Raw genomic sequence first — 21085 nt, 5'->3', positions numbered from 1 at the left:
GCGTTCGATGCGTTCTGCATTCCTCTTGATGCGTTATTTTCGCACACAGCGTACGCTCTTCTACGTTGTTACTTGTTAGAGCCTCTTTGTTCACGTTTACAGGACAGACCGTGCGGAATAGCCTTCTTTGGGTGTCACCGTCGTTTCCTGCCTCAGATTCCGGATGGCTGCACTGAAACGTTTCTGTTGGTGCTGAAGGCAATGACGTGCTGTTTGCAAAATAACCGATGTCGGAGTCTTGATTACGCTTCATTTCTGGCTCGTTTCTGAAGTCGGTTATGACCTGCTTGTCATATGTTTCGTCCGTAATGCCCATCAGTGACGTATCGGACATATCGGGAGAAGTGTCCTCCCCATTTGAACCGTAACAGGTAAACGAAGTTACGTCCAGATATTTCACGTTGCGTTTGATCCATTGCCGAACTGAGCTTTTTAAAGACTGCCGTAAATCACTTATAATTTCTTGTATTTTGCACTTCATTGTTACGGTGGTATTGGCCCATGTTCCAGCACTTTCGATCTCCTCGGCCATCTTCTCTATGGCAATGAGGTCTTCGACTTCGCCGTCCAGTTTCTTTAAAGCTTGTTCTTTCTCTAGCAGTGTCCTATTCCAGCTAGACAGCATTACTAGCGAAAGTGAACCAGATGAAAGATGTTTCTAAACTTTCCTAATAATTGTGGAGACTTCGTTACGTAGCTGGAGTCGTTGGCTGATGAGCTCCTCCATTGTTCTCTTCGGCGTTAGTCAGTCCAAAAAATCGGTGAGAGGTAGGAGTTCCTTGGTATGGCCACGAAGAAGTGCACCGTCGTTACAACGTATGAATGTGGTGTCTTCATCCTGAATGCACGTGCTTGAAGCTCGTTTCCCTCGGGTCGTTTCCTTCTGCTTCAAGCTCGTTCTGCGTCAGGTCCAACGGTCCTCGCCCCACCGCTCACGTTGTCGTTCGTTGGTAGCCCGCTCAGACCTTCCACCGTTGAGTTCCCTTGGCGCGGCTGCAGACGAGGACACAAATGCACCGGAGGAAGCTTCTTCTTGAAGGTCGATGGGGCCGGCGCTCGTTAGGGTGTCTCACGTCTGTGAAAGCCGCTTTTCCCGGGTTTCGGCACCAAATGTTGCGGATCGGACACCTCGTTGCGGGTGTGCCGCCAGGAAACGAAGCCGTGGGACCCCTGATCGAATGACCCTTTTAATGGCTATGACTTAGTTACAATGATGATGATACTTGTGCCCTCGAGCCAGGAGCCACACCTTCTTTCTCTTCTTTGCAATTCCCAACAGCTCCTACGCCTCTGTGAAGTGGAGTCTGGTAATTCTAGCCCATGGCACCCTCAAACGAACGGCCTAAGCTAGCGAACGAAGCGTACGCTGAAAAATAAGCTCGACATGTACGTTGCCTAGGACTACAAAAAGTGGGACGACGTTTTGCCCATTTTTATTTACGCATATAAGACAGTAAAGCATAAAACTACTGGCTACAGCCCTTTCTTCCTTCGATACGGCCGTTAAACTCGCAGCTGCCTCGACACGATCTTCCCTTTCAATCAACACGACGACCCTACAGAGGCTATGAGGGTTTGCCTTCCAAAATAATCACGTCGACTACCGCGCATACGTACATTGGGTTCTCAAGAATTCTCCAAGAAGCGCTATGACGGCCGCCACGGTTATCTCTCTTACGCCCCCGCTGATTTCGTATGACTGTGGACCCCCCCCCCCTCTTCTCCGGGGAAACGTGGGCTGTGCGAATAACGTCATCCCCATTACGGTAATTTTCTTGTTCCTAAACTTGTGAGTTAGGTTACTTACGCTGTGTCACGTGTAACGGCAAGTGGAAGACCATGGATGAGAACACAAATTGTGCATGTGGCACACATGAAACGCCTTTACTCCTGTATTACACAGCGACTCGCCAGCGGGCTTCGTCTGTGACCGGGGAAAGGGCACGTCCATCTGTTTAAACTAAGCTGAAGTGGAAGAAGACCGAAGCCGTTCGAGGAACAGGATAAAGAAGCTGGGACCCCTCGGAATTTTCGATATGTGCGCCCCAGCTTTATCACTGTCTTCAGAGGCAACGCTAGCCTGTAAATAAGCGATGCTCAGAGGTAACAATATAACAATAGCGAAAGCGCCGAAACGTGTAACGTCTTGCATTTCCACTAAAATTCCCATTTCTCCGAATTAACTTGGAAAACTGGGCGTGTTGGTACATAATCGAATCAAAACACCTAAAAACAACCAAGACAACGTGAGAACGAGCAGGACTGCGCTAAACTATCAACTGGTTTTATTGCGAAAAAAGCACTGCATATAGATAGCCGTCCAACCAATAATTTAAAACCAGTAGACTGTTCAGAGCAGTCCTCGTCTTTCCTCTCTCTGCGCTTTACTTTACTCTGCTGTTTGGCTTCGATTTCGCGCAAGTTCTACATTTAATACTTATATTAGCGTAAGTCCAGATTACAAAAAAGGCCCTGCATTTTTGTAGCCACCCCATTCCACAAAAACGATTTCCCGTACAAGCCGTGTGGCGCAAAATTGTGAAAACATGAGAAAAATATTAAAAATGCAGTGGCTTAGCTCGGCTATTCCAAAATATACGAAGCGTGATCTAAGATTCAGCTGGTTATTTTTAGCTTTCCTGGTTGTCTAGGATTAGCTTGATTGCCATGCTTAGTGTTGCTTCAATGACACGCACACGGTATACGCATTATGTGACACATGTGACACACATCAAGCGGCTCCGGTGCACTGCCTCCAATCGCCACAGAGCTAAGCTGGTTCCAGAGGCGCACTCCGGTGTTTCTGTGACGCACGATCCATCGGTCCCACACCCGCCCACCTCTCGCATGATCATCAAGTGGACCGGGCCGCAACCGGCGGAACGGAGTTGGGCGAAGACGCTGGGCGCGTCGGGTGCGTGAGAGACGCCGGGCAGCGAGCAACGTTCTGTGCGCCGTCTGACGTCACTGCTCCTCGCGCATGCGCAGCACGGCCCTCCAGGAGCCACGCGAACCTGCTCAACCTCGGCCAGTGTAGCTCGCGCTACAAAATATCGAAAATGGCGGACCATGTAACACCTAGTTACAACGCCTATCCATTAAACCCGTTGGTGTGGTCTCCTGCGAAGAAACCTCACCATCGCAGTCGTCGGTAGCCTGCAAGCGGAACGGCACCAAAAACGTGAATCCCGCTGCATTTGTTGAAATGAAACACAGAAGAAGACAAAGCATATAGAAGCAACTTCCCAAATGCACAAGCGAATAAGTCAGTAACAAGATATGTCGCATATGCCATCCTCCACCGAAACATCTTTCTGCTCGTTCATGTAAATGTGCCACGGCAACTTGTGAAGAGTATTCTCCACGGCATTTAACAGCTACATGGAGTCTAAGAGCAGCACGCTTTAACAACAGAAAAGGCGTTACACTGCTGATTCAGTTTTGCTATAATGAGGAGGTATGACGCATTATTTTTAAAGCGAAGTTTTACTGTCCTCAATGATTCCGTTGTACGCCAATACGCCCTGCAGGAAACCCAACTTTCTGAGGGCGATGATGAATGATCGTGGGTGATGTGAAAGATAAAAACGCTTCCCTTTGCCGGAATATGACCTGGTTCCATCGCGTGCTGAAGCCGGCGACTATCCAATTGCAGTATTTGGACGTGGTCGAAGCGAACGCAAGGCAGCAGGTACTGATTTACGCCGTACACCCCTAACACAAACTTGAAGCCTACGAAGTGCACACCAAAGAGTTGCTGGTGGTATTCTAGAAACGTAGTGCCTAACTCCAGAGTAGCACATACTCGCAGTGTAGGGTACGCCAACCAAAGAATCCATCAGCAGAAAGCTTCGCGTTCAACAATCGTCGTCATTAGATGGAAGAGAGCACGATTTTTTCTAGCTTTTCTTGCAGCAGGTGCCCGTTTCAGGGATGCGCTCATATGTTGGTCAGCGTTCTTTTTTGTGATCCAAAAAACAACTGGCGCCTTGTAGGTGCCTGCATGCAAAGGGTCCGTGAAACCTCACGAGGCTAAAAAAGACTAAGTTATTCCGAGTGTTCAACCATGGATAGCGTATGCCCAATAGACGGGTGTCTTGCGATTAGTGTACTGGGGCAATTGCGGAATATAACAAAACACAAAAAGCAAAAAATGGTCTTGTATAAAAGCAACTTCATTTGATTAGAGCACACGAATCATCAACTGCACCACAATAGCGCAATAGGTGTTACACTGTAGCACTGGAAGGGACGTTATTGCCCTTTATATAACGTGTGCTAGTTGTCCTGAATACTTTTATATGCGTGTAGCCAAAGAAAAGAAAATTGAACTGATGTCGCGGCGTTGGATTATGCAATAACCAAGAGCTATTACCTCCCGTAAAACCGCCCAACGATTACCTGTGCTAAAGCAGGGTCATGTTTCGGCGACGTGTAGGTGAGTGAAATCAACTGAATGCTCTGGTACTACGTTTTTATAGCGCTGTTGTTCAGGCGGCAAGAGTTTTGCTAGCGAAAAAATGCAAGATTCGAGTAGTCCCGGCATGAAATAGGTGTACCAAGTGGTTTGAATTTCCTGTCAAGCAAACAAAAAGCGTTTCTACAATGTAAAATCCTTGAGCACTATGCGCCGTGATGTCTGCAATGATCTGCTATTTGGTTCCACCAACGTTTAAAATCACAGTCATATTTAGAAACAAGTGATAGGTGATGCACCCTGCCAGTCACGGCCATTGTTTTACGTACCCGTATTAAAATTCTCAGACACCGCATTAGAAGAGTAATATTTTACCAGTTTGTTTTCTACTGATTGCAAGTCAATTTACATAAATAAGACTAAGGGCAGGGAAGGCAAGAACGGCGAATGGACAAGACGGGCGCTAAGTCGGAACTGGAATTTTACTGAAAAAAAAAACCGCGTTTGAACCCACTCGCCCGACAACACGTCTTAATGAACAACTCTTTTGTTTTGAGGTGTCTTATCCGCACACTGTTGCCCGTCTAGTGAAAACATTACATATTGTTGGCTTCATGTTAGCGTGGACATTTTGAAACAACCATTGGTTACGTTTTCAGCCCTCTGGAAGGTGTGAAGCAGTGGTAAAAGTGAAAGTGGGAAAGCCGTCTGTTCGTCGCATTGAATGCAATGAATTTGGAGGAGAAAACAAAGGCGGATTTAAAGACGAACGCCATGAATTGATACAGAAGAAAACTTCAGATTCTTGAGTGTTTTGATTACTCAGAACAAGAAGCAAGGCCAGAAAACCGGCAGTAATGAAGCCGCCCTGGTGGAATAAAAAGAAACCTCTAACAAAATGTAAATACTTGCCTATTCGTTTCTTTCGTCGCAATAAATTGGGGGAATGCGATCCCTCTATGTTTGCTTGAATTTGTGGTTTTGTATATACGAATTTGTCGTTTGCAAGAAAAAGAGAAAGATGAATATGTATTTTAAAATATTGAGTGAAAATAATTTTCGGAGTTCATTGTTGCGTATGTCCATCGGAAGCACTGACTAACAATGGCTGGAGATAGACAGAATAGGATGAAATATTGTTTTACTCGTCCCGCCATGGAATGATAGCGTCTTACAAATTGCCCACATTGCACCTTTCTTTATTCCTAGATAGGTCTTACTATTTCTGTGTTGTTATTTTGAAGCCAGTTGAAATCTCTGGCTTACTAGAGTGCTTTGCAGAGTAGGCGACGGAGATCTAGAAAAGGAAAAAAGATCAATTTCCGTGTTTCTGCGGGCATGTGCTTGAAACGTCGTAGCATAAATAAGAATTTTCAAGCAATTATGGCATCTTCCAATGCATATCCGTGGTCGGTATGTTACAAGCAATACCTCCCTGGACCACTCAGCAACACTAACGCTTTTTAGTACAGCAAAACCTACTTAGACCCCGGAAAGTAAAATTATCGTGCACCAAGCCCAGTATTCAATTTCAATTGATTTGTACATTTGAATAATTAAAATTTCCGACTTGGAACAAGCTCTGTGCCATGAATGAAGCCTTATGGGTGTGAAAAGTATGGTGCTTTTGTTTATAATCTTTACATTTTACTTTTCGCGGCATTGGTTTCTTCTGTCAGCGGCTACATATTTTTCATCAGTCAATGTTTTCTTCAATATTATGCATCCCTACTCTCACTACCCGTTCTGTATCATTGCGAAATGAATAAAGAAGGCTTTGCCGGAATCTTGGGTCCCGTACAAGTCTGCGCTAGGTGTATCGGCTGGAAAGACATGCTTGCCCGGCAACTGCCAGGCTAGGGTATTAGTCTAATTGGAACATCAGAGGGCGTAGACAGAGAAAATTGCTAAAGGGGGTTAGGCAAGCTGGCAGAAGCGTTGGCAACAGGAGAGTAATGCGCAGTGTTCATGGTACCACAGCAACGTATCCGCTTGACATAACCTTCCCTCGCTATGAAAAACGTCCATTCTACTCTCTCGTATTTCTTGAAGAAGTTGGCTAAAGTGTGAAAACTAGCTGTTCCGCTTTCTTGGCAATGACCGTATATCGCCGTAAACCGCCAACTGATGTGGTGTAAATATGCTGAGTTGCTGAAGAAGGGGTTTATATAAGAAGGTGAAGCAGGATTTAGGCAGATATTTTGAGCAGAAGTTCAGTTCTTCCATGTCAGAATACCAGCATTGCTAGCTGGAACGTTTCGTTCTTTCAAAATATTCAAACACAGTTAAGCCCAAAAGCGTTTTCTCAACTCGTAGAGTGTGGGGCGACAGAAGCACGAAAAGGTACCTATGTCGGCCTACCGTCTCCTCAATCATCTTTCAACTTTCTCGCTTGCTTCAACAATAGATATTTCTGCGTCGCGACGAGTAGTCCCAGAATCTCCGCTGATCCGGTAAAATGCAAGCAGGCGTTGTAAAAAAACAAACAAACCGCAGGTCGCTTTCGTGTTGGTACGGGCCAGCGTAGCGGCAACATATACATAGATACTGGATCTCCTATCAATGCGCTAAGTCCATGACCACCATAACCCATGAGCGGGATATAATTGTCTTGTAGAGACCAGAAAAATCATCACCCGTTGCCTGGCTTAGAGATCATCCAGCAACCTTGGCGATGGTCAAACATCTGCAGGAAGCCGTTTTTCTACGTTCACGAGTGACGAGATAACGGAGGGCGAATATTAGCTGAGGCGGTCAGAATCCTTGCAAAAAACCCAATGGACCATCGGGTTTTACAAATATGGACGCCGGCCCATCAGGCTCTCAGAGGCAATGAAGGAGCAAGCGAACTCGCCCGAGGACTAACTTTCTAGGCAGGCTCAGGCGCCCCTTCCACAAGACACATATTGCACACTAAACTTTTTAACACCCTTAAAGGTGCTAAAAGGGTGCACTCAACATTTTGCACCCTTTTTTCACCTTTTAAGGACTAAAACATTGCTCCGGCACCCAATCATGAGGGTGCCACATATTAAGGGGTGTAAATCTTAACATTTTTACACCCTTTAAGGTGCAAGGAGGGTGCACTGAACATTTTGCACCCTTTTTGCACCTTTCAAGCACCCAAATATTGCTCGGGCACCCCACCTCGAGGGTGCCAAAATTCAGGGGTGTAATCAACAGTTTCATAGGGTGCTACGACCGTTAAAGGGGTGCTAAAAAGTATTTCTTCTCGATTGGGGTGTTACCACGGCACCTTATCGTTAGGGTGCCTAAAAGAACGGTGTGTGAATGCAAGCATGCAAAATTGCACAAAAACAGGCTGAATGTTTAAACCGCACATTGCACTATTTCACCGCCCGTTGAGAGAATAAATATGAACTCTCCACATAGACCAGGGGAAAGGCTCTAAAATTGCTGTTCGTAAATTGAACAAAACGTGCTGAATGTTTAAATTCCACTCTGCACTAATCTACTTCTTCGAGTGTATCACAAGGTTCGTTTCGATGTCTGGGTGCACGGGAAGGGAAGGCTACAAAATGCCTCTTGTAGTCGTATAAATAAAACTTTTACGCGAGGCATCGGTGTCCTCAACGAAATCGAATTTACCTAAGAATTTGTTCCCGTATTATTATGCCCCGGGCAAAAAGTCCAACAAGACTTTCTTGTTGGGCTCGCAGCACGCCTGTGGGGCCAATACGAAGTTCTGTCGGCACTCTATCGTTCCAATAGCCTAGTCTTCCAACAGGGAGTTTAACCTTGATGGCGTTTGTGGGGCCAATAAGAAGCTCTGTCGGCACTCTATCGTCCCAACAGCGTAGTCTTCCAACAGGGAGTTTAACCGTGATGGCGTTTACCGGCTCGCCAACACGATAAGTCAACGCCAACAGACGCCTCGTTCGTAATCAGCGGGGCGAGCGCGCCATCAGACAGAACCGACAGACGCTCTGAAGGTGGTTTTTAGGGCCTAAACAGCAGCGTCTATGTCTGGCATAGACGCTAGACGTCAACGTTTGTGTTCTGAATTTTCCCTTCAGTAAGTAACAGTCAGACGGACGATAACATAACGATGTGAAGATATGCTTTGGCTCATACCACGGCAAGCGCAATCGTTTGTGGCTGCAGCCTCGGTTGCTCTTCGTCCACAACAAACTGAATCGGCTGTACAGCTTTCTTCGAGGGCGTGTATGCAGGGGTTCTATCTTCCTTTTTTGCGCAGGCCGACGGGGGCGGTCGTGTAAAATCATTTTCGCTCGTGGCTGCCGTAGGGTTGCCACCTTCCCGGTTTTGGACCAGCCCGACCGGTTTTTTAAACAGCGGGCCGGTTGCCGGTCCATATCTAAAACCAGCCGTCATCAGCCGGTTTTTTGGCTTTTGTGCCGTGATTATGCCCGTTTTGGCGTTTTATAAGCGTCAATTCAACAACTAAGACGATAAATACGTGTCGACAACTTAAGCTGCGCAAAGACACGCGAGCAGAGAAAATACGCGGGCGAGCGCGCTGCCTCAGATGGAGGGGGACCTAGGGAAGAACAAAATCACGAAATTGTACCGCCGCGGTCAGCAATTGCGGTTACTTTTCAGTGAAGCACATGCAGAGCGATTAACCAAGCTCTCAATCACTTTCAGTACAAACGTTATGTTGATTTCTCTCTAAGAAAACACTACAATAAATGGCACTGCATGTTAAAAAACATGGCGTCTTTTTTCCACACAATCCCCCCCCCCCCCCGGAAGGCCCGTTTTTTTTTCGGGGAAAGGTTGTAACCCTACGCTGCTGTTCTGCCTACCTGCTTGCTGTACCTATTACGTCGCCGCCACCGCAAATCCCAACTTGTTACAAACTCAGAGGTTTTCGCACTGTTAGCAGTCGTTTTACACGATGGGTTTGATGCGCCTGACATGCCAGGAGTGACACCGCTTGTAGTATTAGAGCGACGTTGCCTGTCTGCAAGACGGTGCCGGTCAAACAAGCGTTATCAACGCCATAATTCTAACGGCACATTCCATTTATTTCGTGGCTGCCGTGGCTTGCGCAGAAAAGGTCGGGTTGACTGCGATAGCTTTTCTTGAGTCAAATAATGGAGCTTTGGCTCAATCGCTTGCAGCGCTAGCAATGCGGCCTCGTCTGCAAGACCGGTGCGTGAGAAACAAGCGTTAGGACAGCCAGAATTTCAAAAATGCAGCATAAACTAGACACAAGCGACAATATTCGTTGACAACTTACGGAAGTATGGGCCTCGTGCGCTTGTATGGTGGCGCCACTGATGTGCTGTGTTCAGCGCCATCTTGCGGACAACGGAGGCATAACTTCTGAAGTCCGTGAGCAAACGACGTCCGGAGCATAGTATTCCGCGCAGTACGATTATTAGAAGAGAGAAGAAATGACCGCTTTTCTGTTGCCATGCGATACGAACAGCCAAACGGTACTTTATTAACTAGAATATGGTTCGCAAAGCCTAAAGGCGACAGGAAAGCGATTCATCACAAAAAAACCAGTTTTATACAAGCGCGGGATTGTCTCCGCGCAGCTCGCGGTCCCGCTGTCATTTCGCAACGGCTTCCACTGAACACCAGCAGCGCCGCCCAAATAAAAGATAAAAATAAAAAGACAGCCCGCGATGTTACCAAGAGAACGTGAGGAGTGCAGGAGTGTGCGTCTGTGTGTGCATCGCCTCCCGGAAGCGATAATGTATGTGAGAGGGAAGGCGTGATCGCTCCACCAGTGGAAAATTTTTTGTGGGGCCCCCGGCCCCCGAAGAGCATGAAATAACGGTATAACTGGTATAACGTCCCAACGACGCTATATAGTCACGAACGCCTTGGTTGCTGTGGTCGCTTTGGTGGATTTGATTTATTGAGCTTTAGATCAGAACGGCTGGGTTAGAACTGCTGGCATAACCAAGCAGTTGGCGGACAGCTTACTGTGAGGAGAAGACCGACTACGCGACTTCATGGTGCTTGCAGAAGCGAATTTCTCCCGTGTATACATTCCACTGTGCCTTGTACATGTCAGGAAGTGATTTGATGTGTTGTGTGTGCGAAATAGCGGCGAAAGGTTTGTGTGTATATTGCGACACCAAGGATAAGCGGCTTCAAGAGCCCGAAGATTCAGGTTTGTAGAGGCAGGTATTTGAAAATGCCAACTGCTTGAGTAAAGTCTACCTCAAACTGCTGAAACTACGATGAGGTCATTGGATGGGCTCATAAAAATATCGCAATGCTTTTTGAAGTGCTTTCATAGGTTTATAAATGCGTACTTAATATGCTAATAATTTTGGCGTAGATACGCGCGACGAGGCTTTCATGAAAGCCTTTGAACGTTTATTTACCTTGTTTATTGCTCGACATAGACACGGGCACAAATATGGTAGATCGCTCAACAGGAGCTTTAATTGTGCACGAATGATTCCTCTCGCATTCGGAGTGCCCTTGATAAAATAAGACCATTTTGAATAATGTAGATTGTTTCAAAGCTGACAGAGTTGTACGTGATGTTTGTGTGACTACGCTGGCATGACTACACGCCAGCGTGAATAGTTGTGCTGGTGCAAGTTATCTTTGTCAGCAAAAATATTTTGCGCATGCAACAAGCCCCACTTGAACGCATTTTTCACCGACTGTCGCAGAAACGCAAACTACAAGTTGTACAGGAACATATGTTTGAGATATTTGAGAGTCCTTTCAATAAAAGTGTAGATGTGAGTCTCCGAATTGTGGCTGGTTGAGTCTCCGAATTGTGGCTGGTGTGTGTCCATCTGTTTACGGTTGTGTCGCAGTGTAGCGTGAATATTTACGTTTCTGTTTTCATTTTAAAGCTTCATATTTTGCTGGTATGACTACGTACAATTCAAGCATGCAGATCCGTGGGTTGTTCAATGTGTTTTCTGATGCGTGCACAGATTATACTGACACCAAAGGCTATTTGAGGCGCTACAAAAATATGCACTGGATACACGGCATAGCGGTCTTACGCCAAGTAGCGTGCACATACGCAAATGCACCAATGGTTCTGTTCTTTTTATTTCTTTTCGGGTGCTATGTGCTTCGTGAACGTCGGCGTCGCAGGCAGCTGATCCGTGTACTGTCGTCTGCTTTTATTGGAGAAGGGGCGCTTTCTAAATTATTTCAGCTTGTATTCCCGCACAACTCGTCAGCATAACATTTCTAAAAATATAACCATTGTGAATATAAAAAACGCGGTAATTGTTGTATACTTATTTTACGGTTGTTGTTTAAATTAAGCCGCGTAGCGAACTGCTGTATATGTTTATTTTGTTCTTCAGAAAAAATTCCGCCGCAGCTCCCAGGTGGCGCCACATGTTTATTTGAAACTGCAGTGCACGAGGCCCATAGAGTTGTTTCAGGCGCCTCGAACACCGCCCGCCGACATAGCTGATTGTTAGCGCGTTCGTTTACTGTTTTGTAGGTCAATGGTTCGATTCCTCGTCGAACGTGTTTCTTTTTTTTTTTTTTTTTTTTTACGTGAGGATTTCATTAGCTCCTTTTTTAACGACCAGGGTAAGCGCCTGTTCCTTGCTTTCTATCACGCCGACATTTACCGCCCTCTTCCTAAACCCAAAGTAGCTCGTTTTCTCGCACGTTCTCTCTTGAGAAGCCCGCCGTGAAAACAAAACCAAAACAAACCTCTTTACAATATCAGTATATATGTCAATTACTTTATGTGTATTCACTTTTTGTGTTTAAAAACCTTAAATTTAAGTTATAAACACATTTCAGACTTTGAAAGCAGAAAGATAATTACCAACATTACAGTACTAACACAATTTTCGTCAAACATAGAGGTGCTGCATTTGAAGTCTGGCAACTATCTCTCACTTTTTGTGTGTTTTTTTATGGCGTTTTGTGCCGAGTGGTTGGTGGCGTGATTTAATCTGTTTTATCTATTTCAAGCTTAAATCATAGTTATAGAAGCTTTATGGGTGATGTCTACCCTTCCAACCTACGCGTGTGTTGAACATGGGGACCCCGGAAGAACGATCATCGCCGGATAAAATACTGCGCGTCAAAAGTGGATGACATTGCATCAGAACAAAGCGTGTTCGTGTGTCCGCGAGATGAAGACGACAGTGAAGGAGAATTGTACGTTGGAAACATCGTTTTTGCTCGGGTAAGTACGCATTTTTTATTATTCTGTGTTTGGTTGGAACGAGTTCTGGTGTTTATGGGTCAGTAATTCGCTAGACCCCCATCTCGTTTGCTCTGAGAGCCTACGTGAGTTAGTATACTTGTTTGGCGCCCAGTCCACCGTTTCCGCAGAAGTCAGCATCAATTTACGCTGAAGCTAGACCTTGGCTACGATGCTCGCGCTTTGGTACACGGCTGCTAATAATTTCACATCACGCAAGGCTCTTTAACACCGGGGCGTTTGTTTATGTGTCTCTCAAACAGTGCCTTTGCGGTTGCAGATCGCAGTCGCAATTTCGCGTGAGTGGCACAACGCTGTGATTAGTCCTCCCTCGTGAATACCCGCGGTATACCAAGAAAGAACATGAACAGGAGGTTCCCTGGAAGTGCATGTGAAAACGCGTACACGTGATTCCATGGCTGGCGTCTCGTGGGTGTTGTGAAATCTCCCCCCCCCCCCACACACACACACGAATTCCGTGCAGTGCGCTTCGCAGCTATTGCGCTCGCGAGACCGGCGACCGTACGCCTCGCGGTCTTCGGGCCGCGATATGTGTGCTGTTCTCGTGAAGCTCGACAACAACGTCGTGAAATTGCCGTACTCGCTCGCCAACGCGCCCCGACAGCGTACGCGTCGACCGGGTGCTGACGGAGTTGTGCTGGAAGAAAAGCAGGCAAGAGATGAGGGCGCACGAGGTGTAGTTAAACATGAGAATTTACAAAGTGCAAGGTGGAGAAAATAGTATGCAAGGGCAGGAAACGGTGAGAGAGTGGGGCCGCGCGCCAGCGAGCGAGTGCGGTAATTTACGTTGCCGAGCTTCACGAGTCCGGCACGAATATGACGACGCCCGTCTGAGAGTTCATAGAGGTATAGAATTCACATACGTGCAAATTGAATGTGAAATGCGCGCATGTGGCCTCGCAGGGAGTTAGCATAGTCTCGGGGTAGTGGGGGAGATTTCACAACGCCTACGAGGCGCCTGCCGATTCTGTCAGAGTAGCTCTCGGGAAGTCTGGGGCATGATATAAGAGGCATATGTATTGTTTAAATTAGTGCAGAAAATTGAGCCAATTCGCAAGTTCTCATTTTCGCAAAACCGCAGGCCATACAGAGAATAACAAGAAAGCTGTAGGCACTCACTCAACTCGATTTATATTGGAGAATTGAACGTGCAGATACAAGTCAGACATTGAAATGGAGGAGCCTCAACAATCACACACCAGTTCCGATTGAAAGCAAGGGATACAGATGAGCTGCTAGCATGCGTTCCATGCAAATTAGCTCAGTAGCTAGCTTTGCATATATCATGCATACCCCACTCACAGTACCTGCGGGTCTAATAAATACATTCTTACTGTGACCTAAATTTCACTTGGGGTGTTCCGGGAATGTTCTTATTAGTGCCTTGGAGGTTACTGTCTTTAAACGATTAAAAATCTACTTGATGTAAGCATTCGTGCTTTGTGTGTGCTCTTCTTGTATTTCAACAAGTGTCAGCACACTCACAGATTATGCACTGCAGGTGCTGCTGCTGGCTGTCCTGGGTTAGCTGCCTTCCAGTCCAGTTTCAATGGCTTTGCCAGGGCCTCCCTTGGCCAACCGACACTGCACCTGCTGTACCCAAGTACTGCCTGGCCTTTCGTTGGTGCTCCGTACGCTTTGCCGCCAGGAATGGTCATTCATCCATCATCTGGCCGCTTGGACCACCCGTTCAGAAGTCAGCGCATTTGCTCGACACATCGGTCCAGGCACTGCTGCCATATCGGTGCACCCACCGATTATATACTTTCAGGTTAGTTATTGCATGTTGTGGAACCTGCCATGATGTATACCTGTTAGCAGTGCTGTGGCCTCTGATTATTTGAAACATTTTCATGAAGCAGTGCTGTGCGTATGGAGCGTGTCATTGCTTAGCTGAGATATTGAAGGGAATCTGGGGCTGACGACTAAAGGGCAAGAAGAGAAATTGAGCTGACTTTGAAGCAAGCATTCGTATGTAATCAAGCCAAGCAAACATTTAGGATCTTTCGATATGGTTTTAAACTTGCAATACAAACTGGTCTACTTCAGATCATACTGGTATTAATCATACTATACCGAAAAGTACATCCCGCAGTCTGTAGAATTCTGGCAGCGCTTTTTTCGCAGTCTCTCATGACAGGCACTAATCTCAATGGTTGGAAGATAGTCGAGGTAGCACCAGTCTTTAAATCAGGAGACGGTACTTCACCATTAAATTTCCCTAACAAGCACCATATGCAAGGTCGGGAAACATTTCATCCACTCTCAGGTCGCTAATTATTTATAAAATCACAATATCACATTCGAGTATCACCACGGTTTTCACAAGGGTTACTTGAGAAACACAACTTTCAGGATTTGTTCACGATCTACATTGATCCATTGACACAGGCTTACAAACTGCGGTAGTTTTTCTCGATTTTTCTAAAGCATTCAATTGCATTGCACACCACAGACTACTTATCAAACTTCACCCTAATGTCCTCACTTGAGCAAAAGATTTTCATTCTTCTCAAATGCAGTTTAATAACTATATACTTCTTTTGCTCGTGCCACTTTGTTGTCCCCCCAGGCAGGTTGCTTGGTCTATCTTCCATGTTTCATATCCTCCCATGTAGGTCTATTTGCAGATGATGTTGTAATTTATCACACAATTTCTTTCAACTACTACCGTCAATGCTTTCAATCTGATCTTAACACAATTAACTCCTGGTGCTGCAAATGGCTAATGTCGCTTATCTCTAAAACAAAGTGCATGACTTTAACGGTGGCAAGTCTCGGATTGTAAATACTTACTTCATTAACAACAGCCTGATTACCTCTTGAGACAAAGGTGTTTTGGTAGGCCGGTAGGGGAGGGGGGATTGCATGGTGGATTTAAAAAGGTACATCGATTGGGAAAATAAGACGTGTGATTAATATTTTCATTTGCACTCCAAAACTCGCTTTATTTCATATGTTTAACCCACTGCCGTGGCTAGGGTGGTGTGCTGTGGAGGCGAATGTCGGTTAGATACCGCTTGGTGTAGCCGCTTTTCAGATGGAGGCAACACGTAAAGACGCCCGTGTTTTGAGATTTCGATGCGCACAAAAATACCCAGGTGGTCAAAATTAATGCGAAGCCTTCCCCTACAGTGCTCCCCATATCCCAAGTGTAGCTTTGGCGTGTTAAACCACCGTTTTTTTTTCATGTTTTTGGTATATTACCAGCTGCTGTAGCAGGTGCAACTTAAAGGTAAAATTATACATAATGTTTCCAAGAGCTAAATATAAAGGCCATATTGAAGTGCGTTTATGGGTCTATCTCATAGCAGTAGTGAAAGGTTATGTACTCTGGTGCAGGTTAAGAACGGCAATGGCTCATGTGGTGTAGTCCAGTGTTTGACGGAATGCCGTGTAGGCAGGTAAAAGCATTATTGCAGTGATGAAACGTAGGTCACTGACCAAGTCAAGAAAGCTGTTTAACGGTTTGTTGCTTGTTCATGGTGAGCATGTGCCGTGGAAAACAAAGCTATATATTGGGCATTACGCGGCGCAGTGAGTTTGCATAGATATGGTGCAGATTGCCATCCATTATGTTGATAATGTTGGGCGTCGTCTGAACGATGAGGGACTCGAGCAGTAATCGAGAAGATAGATTGCACTCAGTTGTCAGTAATTTTGTCTTGTTCCAGTCGACCACGTGTCCCGTCCTCTCACGGTGCTCTGCCAGTGGACTTGTTTTTGCATGGCCCTTGTTCACTTCGTTCCAGTGCTGCATTATTCTTCTGTGCAGATTGCCCGTTTCGCCAATGTACACTGATTTGCATTCAGCGCATGGAATCTAATAAACAATACCCAGAAGCTTGGAGCGTGAGAGGGGGTCTTTCACGCTGACAATGTCAGAACATAGCTTGCTAGTGGGCACATGCACGATGTATGCACTGCGTTTCTTGAAAATGTGTGCAAGAGTTTCACCGATGTGTGGGACGTAGGTAATTGCTGCACGTTTTGATGCAGTCCTTGTGGTTGCCTAAAGCATTATATTCAGAAAGAAGCGAAGAGGGCGACTAGCAGGAATCCGCATTGACATTAGCAGGCAGAAGCGTCTACAAGGCCTGTGTCAAAACGTGCTGCAATTCTCGTCCTACACATCAATCAAGCTTATGCACGCATTTTCAAGAAACACATTGCACATCATTCACGTGCCCACTAGCAAGCTATGTTCTGACATTGTCAGCGTGAAAGACCCCCTCTCATGCTTCAAGCTTCCAGGTGTTGTTTATGTTTTGAACGAAAAAAGGGCCATTTAAAGGTGACACTTCCTTCCTTGCCGATTTCTGATGCCTGATTGTTCAGTTTGTGGGGATAAGTTTTGCAGATTGCTCACATGTCTAACCTGTATTTGTGCTTGAGCAGTCAAACACTGATGTTAGCAGTGAAGTAGGTGAAAATTGTACTTTGATTGTAGTTGTGTGCAGATTACTTACATTGTGTTAATTCGTAGAAAAGCAAAATTGAGGTAACCCTGCTAACTGATCCACATTGCAGCATTTTATTATGCAAACGTTAAGGAGTTCAGCTGCTTGTTAAAGGTGAAATAAACAGTGCTACAAAAAGAAGAGCATCTACTAAACAGAAATATCTTCACAATCGCAGGATGCCAACGGTCCGCCTACCAACTTGTGTCCTGCATCGTTGCTGCTGGCTGGAGCGGCTCATGGAACATTTTCCAGCTTCTCAAAGTTTGTGGTCAAGCGCTCCTCCAAGTGAAAGATGCCGCAGAGGGATCTTTTGTTTTAATGCCACAATTTCATGTGCTCAGCAGCTAATTTACTCGTAAGGCTTTTTAAATATTCATCACCCGAGAGGGCATGTTACCTTCGTCTTCGGTGGAATGTGTCTGCACTCGGGTTATTTGTGACAGAAACAAGTGAACCGCATCGTGAGAGTCATTGAGGCCTTGTTGATTGTACATGCTTCTGAAATGACATTTTCATTCGGCTGAATACTTTCGAAATATTACGATTTGTGAACAAATTATGGTAAAAGTCATGATTAGTTGTACTACAGTGCAGGAAGGAAATGCCAACATACGTTTTAAGCACCTCTGATATTTCAGATCGTTGGCTGGTGAGCAATAAAACAAAACTGAAATTTTTTTAAAGTAAAATCAAATATTCGTTGTCACCAGTGCATGACCATAGTAAAAGCTATCTAGTCACCAAATTTAGAATTAGACACGAAATGCCAAGAAAAATAGGGAAATAAACTAGACAACTCGCTACAATAAACCAATTCGTAAAATTCCTCAATGTTTATAAAGTGATGATTCAGGCGGGTTAGTAAAGGTGTCAGTGGGTTTACACACCCAACTTGCAGGGAAGCACATGAGCTCTCAATATTAACATGTTTTTAGTGAAGACCGTCTTCCTTCATTAAGCTGCTTTGCACATTGATGCCAGTCTGATAAATGTAGTCCTGAATTTTTGTTATTCCCGGCCGCGGCGGCCGCTTTTCTGATGGAGGCGAAAAGCAAAAACGCCTGTGTGTACGAGATTTCGGCGCACGATAAAGATCCCCAGGTGGTCAAAATTAATCCGGAGCCCTCCACTACGGCGCGCCTCATCGCCTGCGTTGCGTCGGCGCGTTAACTTAAAACCCTACAATCAATCAATCAATCTGAATTTTTGTTATGATCAATCTTTGTATGGGAACCATATATTTTTATATGATGTCGCTGTGTATTTCTGAAACTGTATCTAGTCACTAATTCCAATTTGTCGTGGTCAGGTTTTTTCAACTAATTCGTACCTTTTTTAACAATTATGGTATATTTTGTGTGCCTAAAGGAATGCCTCATTGCATGTTTAGCCTATGTAGTGTTGAAAGCGGACATTTCGCTTCAAAGTGGAATGTCGGGCTAGCAACAAGGTACTTCGCGTGCTGCTCACTTTCATTCATGCCATTATTTTTTACGCAGTGTCTAGAGTGCCGTCTGACGGCTCTTTAACGGGGCCTTGCAGTGCCGTCCGACGGCGCTGCAAGCGTATGCTCCCGTGCCGTCCGGCCGGCCGGCCAGTCCGGCTGGTCTGGCGCGTGAGCGGCGGAGCTTTCAGAACACGGCCAGCACCGCGCCTTCGAGCTTCAGTCGCCTGAAGATACCTATACGAAAGAAAAGAAGTCGCGCGATGAGGCGGTGTTGGCACTTGCGACGAGAGCTGTTACCAGACCTCTACGACTTACTTGGTGCTTCAACCATTTGCAGTCAACGAAAATTATGTTAAATGGACGCGACAAAGACAGGTAGAAATCACTGTAGAATAGTACCGTAATGGCACCGAAAGCATTGCGGGTTGCAAGAAGAGTCGAAAATAACGAACTCAAGCAGACACTTTTTAACATCTTATATTGCAGTAAGAAATATACACGTTTGCTTTCACGCCACAACATCTGTCATCCAGACCTCAAAGTTCACTTTTTTTCACAGACGCAGAAGTTCTGGCACCTTTGAACTCCACGTTGAAACCTTGAACCTCTATTGGTGTTTACTCCTCGCCGACAGAAGTACGACAAGGATGCAAGTCAGCCTACCGTCCCGCTATGCCCCCAGCTATGACTTGCTTTGACAAGTCAAAGTAGTTTCTGCGCACTGATGAGTCCCACTTTGTTCGTATATCAGTACATGTGTACGCTGAAGCAAGGGACGAAAGGGCTGGTGAGCGCGGGACGCTGCTTGCCGGCCCAGCGAGCCCGCTTTGGCGGGCCGGGCCAACTTTGACCGGGAGGCGGCTCGCCACCGTTTGGCATTGCAGGTGCAAACAAACGTTTCGTTACCGGCTACGCCAGGTGACTCGGCAGCCGTAATTTACTATCCGGTTTTGCGACGTGGTCGCGCGACGAGGGACGAGCGATCGGCGCCGCCGTTGCAAAGCGACGAAAAGCGAAGGCCGCCTCATTGCTTTGCGACGTGACACATTGCATCTTGGTTTCGGCTCGCTTTCTCGCAGGGATACATTAACACTACGGCAAAGCACTCGCGAGCGTCCGATGTTGAGCTGGCTGATGCGTCATAAGGAACTTCTTTTCTTTCGTGCTGGTCGTGTGCTGAGAGCTCCGTACAAGCCACTCAAGCGCCGGACCGGCCGGACGGCACGGGAGCATACGCTTGCAGCGCCGTCGGACGGCGCTGCAAGGCCCAGGTAAAGAGCCGTCGGACGGCACTCTAGACACTGCGTATTTTTTATATTATCATTTAAAATTAAAAGCCAACCAATTTGCTGTCGTCTTAATTTTGTCACCTACTTTATACTTTCTTTTTTTTTCAACTTTGTGTAAGGATTGACCATACATATTTTTATGATACCAAGGCGTTGGACTGGGCTAGCTGGTACATGTTTGAATGGATGAAAAACCATAGGAAAACCCAGGACACAGAAGAGAACGACGGGACAAACTTGTGCCGTCATTCTGTTTTAACTGTTTCCTGTGTTTACCACTGGTTTTTTATGCATTCAAACATTTTTTTGTGAGTTTGTTGAACAGTGATTAGTTTAGGTGTTCAAACAATTGTTGGCTGCGAAGGCTCCCTGTAGCATCTGTATAAGTGCTGTCTGCATTTTTTTTTTTTTTTGAGCCAATACCCCACCACCAGTCTTCATGAGGTGGTCTTGTGTAGAAATAAGTTGAAATAAATATTTGTTTGCATTGCTTTACATGTTTTGAAAGAATTTCTTGTTCATTCTTGTTTCATTCAACCCCGTTTCAGAATCCTGCTTAAGGCATTTCCTCTGTTATTTTTTTTCAGAACCAGGAAGGGTGCTCATCCTCGGTTCTTGCTGAAGCAGCAGTATCCATACTTCACACGTGAGCTCTGAACACACAGTAGTTATGGTATGAAACATTCTACCAGTATAAGCCTGCTTTGTAGACGTCATTGTAGATGTCAAAGCTCTTGACAGTGTAGTCCAATGTCTGGTGTAACGGGCAATGTCTACAACTTGTAAAAATTAATTTTGTGGCTATAATGTTTGTGATTATTTTAAAATGCACGTCAACTACTATTTAGAATCGCTGTCAGCCATTTTCCTGGTGGATACAGAAAGTGAAAAAGCGCATGTGTAGAGATTTCAGTGCACCTTAAATGTCCCAAATTTGCTAAAGTTAATCCAAAGCCCTCCTTGTGGTGCACTTCATATCCCATGTACAGTTTTGCGTAAAAACAGCTAAAAATTTATGATCAATTTAAACTTATTTTAATGTTTTTAAATGCAAATATTCTCAGTTTAAGCTGCCATATTTAGAGTAAAATATTTTGTAACAATTATATAGCTACCAAAGGTTTACAGAAAAGCTTTTTGCTTTTGGTTGTGCACCTTCTTATCAAAAGAAAAATGTTAAGAAAGGCAGAAGAAACCCAACTATGGAAATTAGCAAACCCTAAAGCTGCGGATAGAATCAATGTTTTGTAGAGAATCTTTTGCTGATTTCAGTTCTAGTCAACTCTAAAAAAGTCTATC

General features: G+C 45.5%; 1 long non-coding RNA gene across 1 annotated transcript; it reads left to right on the top strand.

Annotated features, from left to right (window-relative positions):
- Positions 1 to 12002: 12002 nt before the first annotated feature.
- Positions 12003 to 18184, top strand: LOC144153955 (uncharacterized). The gene is made up of 3 exons (XR_013319416.1): positions 12003 to 12548; positions 14089 to 14358; positions 17226 to 18184. It is a non-coding gene; the product is annotated as an uncharacterized LOC144153955 (long non-coding RNA).
- The last annotated feature ends 2901 nt before the right edge of the window (positions 18185 to 21085 follow it).

The sequence above is a fragment of the Haemaphysalis longicornis genome, unplaced genomic scaffold (genome assembly GCF_048455015.1).
Source record: "Haemaphysalis longicornis isolate Haplotype H1 unplaced genomic scaffold, Haemaphysalis longicornis Haplotype H1 scaffold_9, whole genome shotgun sequence".
NCBI lineage: Eukaryota > Metazoa > Arthropoda > Arachnida > Ixodida > Ixodidae > Haemaphysalis > Haemaphysalis longicornis.
The sequence above is the reverse complement of the archived record's forward strand: the minus strand, read 5'-3'. Positions and strand labels throughout refer to the sequence as shown.